This window comes from Salvelinus sp. IW2-2015, unplaced genomic scaffold (assembly GCF_002910315.2).
Source record: "Salvelinus sp. IW2-2015 unplaced genomic scaffold, ASM291031v2 Un_scaffold6665, whole genome shotgun sequence".
Lineage (NCBI taxonomy): Eukaryota > Metazoa > Chordata > Actinopteri > Salmoniformes > Salmonidae > Salvelinus > Salvelinus sp. IW2-2015.
Window position 1 is genome coordinate 1 of NW_019947927.1, and position 6,703 is coordinate 6,703.

A 6,703-nucleotide genomic window follows, 5' to 3' on the forward strand; every position below is an offset into this window, starting at 1 on the left:
TGTCCAGGGTGTTTCTTCTCTTCCTCTAGTCCCACTTTACAGGGAGAATCTGGTCCGTCTGTCTCCATTTCAGTAGTTATTATTCTGATACCTCTCCTGACGGTGTCCCCACTTCCTCAGAGAATAGTTATGGTATTGATACCCACTTCCCCAGAGAATAGTTATGGTATTGATACCCACTTCCCCAGAGAATAGTTATGGTATTGATACCCCCTTCCCCAGACAATAGTTATGGTATTGATACCCACTTCCCCAGAGAATAGTTATGGTATTGATACCCACTTCCCCAGAGAATAGTGATGGTATTTGTGCCTATTAATTGGTCAAGGCACTTAATACCTTGTATTAGAACCAATACTATAGTGTCTGTTAATGTATTATTGGAGAATATGGGAGACCTCATGTCTTCCTCCAGTGTTGCACCTCAAATATCACTGTTGTTGATAACACACCTTACCAACAGTATTCACTGTTATAACACACCTTACCAACAGTATTCACTGTTATAACACACCTTACCAACATTATTCACTGTTATAACACACCGTACCAACATTATTCACTGTTGTTGATAACACACCTTACCAACATTATTCACTGTTATAACACACCGTACCAACATTATTTACTGTTGTTGATAACACACCTTACCAACATTATTCACTGTTGTTGATAACACACCTTAAAAATTAAAAACGATCAGCATTTACGATGCTGATAAAGAGGCACCTTAACAGCCGGCCTCTAACTGAGCAGTGTAGCCTATAGGTTATACACTGAGTGGACTAGATATTTCTCTAACTGAGCAGTGTAGCCTATAGGTTATACACTGAGAGGACAAACTATTAAGAACACCTGGACTAGCTTTCACCAGGATTCAGGTGGAAAGAAAGGAGTCCTTAATGTTTTGTACACTTAGAGGAAATTGCACAATAATTATACATTTATGGATTTTGTTATATAGCCTATTGTTTTCTCTTTATACAACCTGCCATCTACCCACCTGGGGACTGAGGGTTATGAGAGAACCCCCACATCACTAGCTTCTCTTTATTCAACCTGCCATCTACCCACCTGGGGACTGAGGGTTATGAGAGAACCCCCACATCATAGCTTCTCTTTATTCAACCTGCCATCTACCCACCTGGGGACTGAGGGTATTGAGAGAACCCCCACATCACTAGCTTCTCTTTATACACCTGCCATCTACCCACCTGGGGACTGAGGGTTATGAGAGAACCCCACAACACTAGCTTCTCTTTATACAACCTGCCATCTACCCACCTGGGGACTGAGGGTTATGAGAGAACCCCCACATCACTAGCTTCTCTTATACAACCTGCATCTACCCACCTGGGGACTGAGGGTTATGAGGAACCCCCACATCACTAGCTTCTCTTTATTCAACCTGCCATCTACCCACCTGGGGACTGAGGGTTATGAGAAACCCCCATCACTAGCTTCTCTTTATACAACCTGCCATCTACCCACCTGGGGACTGAGGGTTATGAGAGAACCCCACATCACTAGCTTCTCTTTATTCAAACCTGCATCTACCCACCTGGGACTGAGGTTATGAGAGAACCCCCACATCACTAGCTTCTCTTTATACAACCTGCCATCTACCCACCTGGGGACTGAGGGTTATGAGAGAACCCCACATCACTAGCTTCTCTTTATTCAACCTGCATCTACCCACCTGGGGACTGAGGGTTATGAGAGAACCCCCACATCACTAGCTTCTCTTTATACAACCTGCATCTACCCACCTGGGGACTGAGGGTTATGAGAGAACCCCCACATCACTAGCTTCTCTTTATTCAACCTGCCATCTACCCACCTGGGGACTGAGGGTTATGAGAGAACCCCCCATCACTAGCTTCTCTTTTATACAACCTGCCATCTACCCACCTGGGGACTGAGGGTTATGAGAGAACCCCCACATCACTAGCTTCTCTTTATTCAAACCTGCATCTACCCACCTGGGGACTGAGGGTTATGAGAGAACCCCCACATCACTAGCTTCTCTTTATTCAACCTGCCATCTACCCACCTGGGGACTGAGGGTTATGAGAGAACCCCACATCACTAGCTTCTCTTTATTCAACCTGCCATCTACCCACCTGGGGACTGAGGGTTATGAGAGAACCCCCACATCACTGCTTCTTTTATTACAACCTGCCATCTACCCACCTGGGGACTGAGGTTATGAGAGAAACCCCACATCACTAGCTTCCAGCAAGTGGTCACTAGTGGACACAGGCACAAAGTAATAAAATCGAGGTTTAAACTTCTAACCTCAACCCAACCACCACTGCTAATCCTTCCCTTAAATTAAGACCATAAAAAACAATTGGTTTCACACAGCAATTATGGACGTTTTGTGCAGCTGGCATATCTAGAGGAAATCAGCAGTTTCTGCTCCAGGTCGATATTCATGGACAAACGTCAACCTGCGATGGCAAGGCAAGTGAAATGCAATAACAAATGTTTCACAATTAACATCTTTTTTCTTGTTTTCAATGTATTTTATTATGAAAAAGTACAATATATCCATGTACTTGTACAACTATGGAGGTATGTCCATATATTTAGTCCGTGTGGCTCAGTGTTAGAGCATGGCCCTTTGCAAGCCAGGGTTTGTGGGTTCATTACCCCACGGCGGCGACCAGGATGAATTGTATGACTTCCAATTTGAAGTCGCTCTGAGATAAGAGCGTTTCTGCTAAAATGACTTTAAATGTAAATGTAAATTTAAAATGTACAATTTGTTTGTTCAACATAAAAAGACATACAACAAATTATCACATTGGTATTTTTAACGTGTTTTTGTAAGAGTTAAATGTTTAACAGGAGATACATCTAAAACAGTATAAAACAAGATGATAAACAGAGTTTATCCATCTTAAAACAGTATTAAACCAAGATGATAAACAGAGGATTGCCATTCTAACAGTTTTAAAACAAGATTGATAAACAGAGGATCCATCTAAAACAGAAAGACAAGATGATAAACAGAGGATCCATCTAAAACAGTATAAAAACAAGCATGCATAAACAAGGGATCCATCTAAACACAGATTATAAAACAGCATGATAACAGAGGAATCGCAACATACTAAACAATGGGATGATAAACAGCAGGATCCATTCTACAAAAACTATAAAACAACGCACTGATACAACGAGCACGATGCATCTAAAACAGTATATTACAACAAGATGATAAACAGAGGTATCCATTCACCAGTATAAGACATAGACTGGATAAACAGAGGACTCCATCTTACAACACAGTATTAAAAACAAGGATTTGATAACAGAGGATCCATCTATAAACAGTATAAAAGCAGATGGACTAACAGAGGATACATTCTAAAAACACTATAAAAACAAGATGATAACAGAGGATACGTCATCTGAAAACAGTATAAACAAGGATGAATAGAAACAGAGGATCACTAGACGATAAAACAACAGTATGTAAACAAGCTGATACAGGGACTCCATCTTAAAACAGTATAATAAAATGCTGCAGGATATGTCTGAGAATGTTACTTTAAACGTCATAACTCATAACGTCACACTATAACTTTCATGGGAGTTCTTGTTGAAAAGACTGCATGTTGTTCTTGGTGTGTGGATTTGAGTCGACGATCTTCGAATCAACATTGCAGAATCATCCCTGAATATTTTCACCTCTTGTCAGAGCCATACAGCCTAGTCGCTGCCAGACATTCTCATGGAGTTCAAGTGTTTATTTGCCATTTTGCGGTATTTAAGGCTAATACTATCACATCTGTAATTCCTTGTTGAGCTCTCTCTCACATTATAGGAGCCGCAGTACATACCAGAGAGGGCTTGCTTGAGGGGGACGGTCATAATAATGTCGGAAACAGAGTGAATGAAATATGCGAAACATGGAATATCCACGAGCTATTTTGGATACCATGTCCACTCTATTCCCCCTCCAGCCATATCAAGCCTGCTCCTCCCCAGATTACAGGTCCCACCAACCTCGCTCGTCGGTAAAACACAAACACAGTAAATAATCACATATATCATTAACTGATATGCATAGTTGGTAAAAGAATTCAGCAAAATGGTAACCAAAAGTTCCAGTCATCGTTCTAATGAGTCTCGAAAGACACCGTTTAGGATGTGATGCATTTTAACAGGCACAGATAGAACTGGAATTAGAGCTATTCTAGAACCTGTGGTTCCAGAACTGATTTACAGGCAGATAAGAAACTGGGATTGTCTATGTGTGTCCAGCGTGTGTGTGTGTCATTGTGGGCGTGTCCAGTGTGTGTGTGTCAGTGTGTGTTTTGTGCGTGTGGTCCAATGGTGTGTGTTGTCCAGTGTGTGTGGTGATGTGTGAGTGTGTCCAGTTGTGTGTCCAGCAGTGGGTGTGTGTTGTCCAGTGTGTGAAGTCAGTGTGGGTGTGTATTGTTGGTGTCTGAGTGTGTGTGTGGTGCGTGTCCAGTGTGCGTGTGTTTCGTGTGGGTGTCCAGTGTGTGTGTCCGTCCATGTGTATGTCCATCCAGTGGTGTTGTGTGTGTGTGTTGTGTGTGTCCAGTGTGTTTGTGTTCAGTTGTGTGTGTGTGTGTGTGTGTGTCCCGTGTGTGTGTGTTGTATACAGGGTATGGGAGTGTGAGGTCCAGTTGTGTCTTGTGGTCCAAGAGTGTGACGGCGTCCAGAGTGTGAGTGTTGTTCCAGAGTGTGAGCGTCCAGTGTGTGAGGTCAGTGGTGTGTGTGGTCCAGTGTGTGTTTCCAGTGCTGAGTCCAGTGTGTGTGTTTGTTGTCCGTGTGTGTGGCCCAGTGTATGTGTCGTGACGTTTTGTCCAGTTTTGTGTGTGTTTCCAGTGTGTTGTTGTCGTGTTGTGAGTGTCTTCCAGTGTGTGTTTCTTGGTGTGTGTTGTGTGTCTAGGTGTGCTGCCTGTCCGGCGTTGTGTCATGTGTTGTGTCCAGTGAGTGTGTCTTGTGTGTGTGTGTGTTGTGTGTGTGTGGTGTGTGGTGTGTTTGTGTGTGTGTGTTGTTGTGAGGTCCAGTGTGTTATGTGTGGGTGTGTTTTGACCATTTTCCAGTTTGTGTGTGTGTGTGTCTAGTGTTGTGTGTTGTTTGACGTGTGTGTGTGTCTCCGGGGTGTGTTTCTGTGTGTGTGTTGTTTAGTCTGTGTTGTTCCAGCGTGTGTGTGTGTGTATGTGTTCCAGTGGGCGTGTCCAGTGTGTCGTGTTACAGTGTGTGTGTGTGCGTGTGTCTAATGTGTGTTTTTTTCCAGTGTGTTTGTATAGTGTGTGTGTGTGTGTGTCCAGTGTGTGTTGTGTGAGTGTGTTTCCAGTCTATGTCCAGCATGGTGTGTGTGTCCATGTGTGAGTCCAGTGTGGGTGTGAGTGTGTGTCCTTGTGTTGAGGTCCAGTGTGTGTGTGTGTATCGTGTCTTCGTGTGCCAGTGTGTGTCAGTGTGGTGTCCATGTGTAGTGTTTTGTGGTCTCAGTCGGTTGTGGTCTGTGTCTGTTTTGTGTCGTAGATGTCTGTGGGTGTAGCTGTGTGGTTGTGGTGTTCATGATGTGTGTCAGGTGTGTGTGTGTCAGGTTATTGTTTTACAGGGCCACTGTGGAGTCTCATAACAGCCTAAACCCTGGATAGAGGGGCTCAGTGAATGTGGAGGTGGAATGTGTGACAGGTGTCAGTGTGTCAGAGGAAGGCACTGATAGAAGGCAGAGTGCCGGCTGCCAGTCAGATACACTCCTACTCTGTGGGAGCTGGAGGAGGGGGATGTCTATGGTAATGGGATTCTTATTGTGACAGGTTCTGTACTTTTGTCATAGCAGACCAGACTCCAGGACTTGTCATTCCATCAAGACAACAGTCAATACCCCTTCCTCTCCTGTTGATTCCTTTAAATGTCACTCCAATATCAGCCCTTCTCCCACTCCACTCTACCTCCCAGTAACAGCGCCCAGTCAGACCCTCTCTACACAGAACCTGTCTACAGTCCTCAAATCTCTCTGGGTGATCAGGATATGGCTGCTCTCTGTCCTACGTGTTCACCTTTCTGTTCTCCTCAGACAGAGAGAGGTCTGTTTACTGTGTTTAGGTCCAGTGTGAGATCACAGACATCTGATGGATGAAACCAGACACAATATTAGAAATCATCATCATTCACATTAGAACGTTAACTCACTTTTCACAAATTCTTGTAATGTAGATTTTTCTAGGTATCAAAAGGAGAAGTGAAGGTAACTTGAGACTTGTTAGAATGATTATATGTTATACTGTATGGTAATATAAAACACTCATTCCAATTAATTACACACACACACAGCTGTATGAATCATGACACAAACAAACAGTTCTAATGTAACACGAAACACACACACACGCAACGCACACACAGACACACATTGTCAAAGCAACTCTTTGTAATCTTTGGTGTCCCTGATTTCTGCTTCTGTAGAACTACAGCTGATATTTAATATGACCAAGTAAGTAATGATGGTGGTCTTTGACTTTACTTAACTTGGATTAAGACTATTCTTAGTCATATTCTTCACAGCAGTCAACACTCACATTTTCTAAGCCCAGGTTTCATTGTGTATTCTCCACCATGTTCCACACTGTAGCGGTAAGCAGAAGAATAGACAGTCACTGAGGTGATACACTTGAACACACCACACACACACAACACACACACACACACA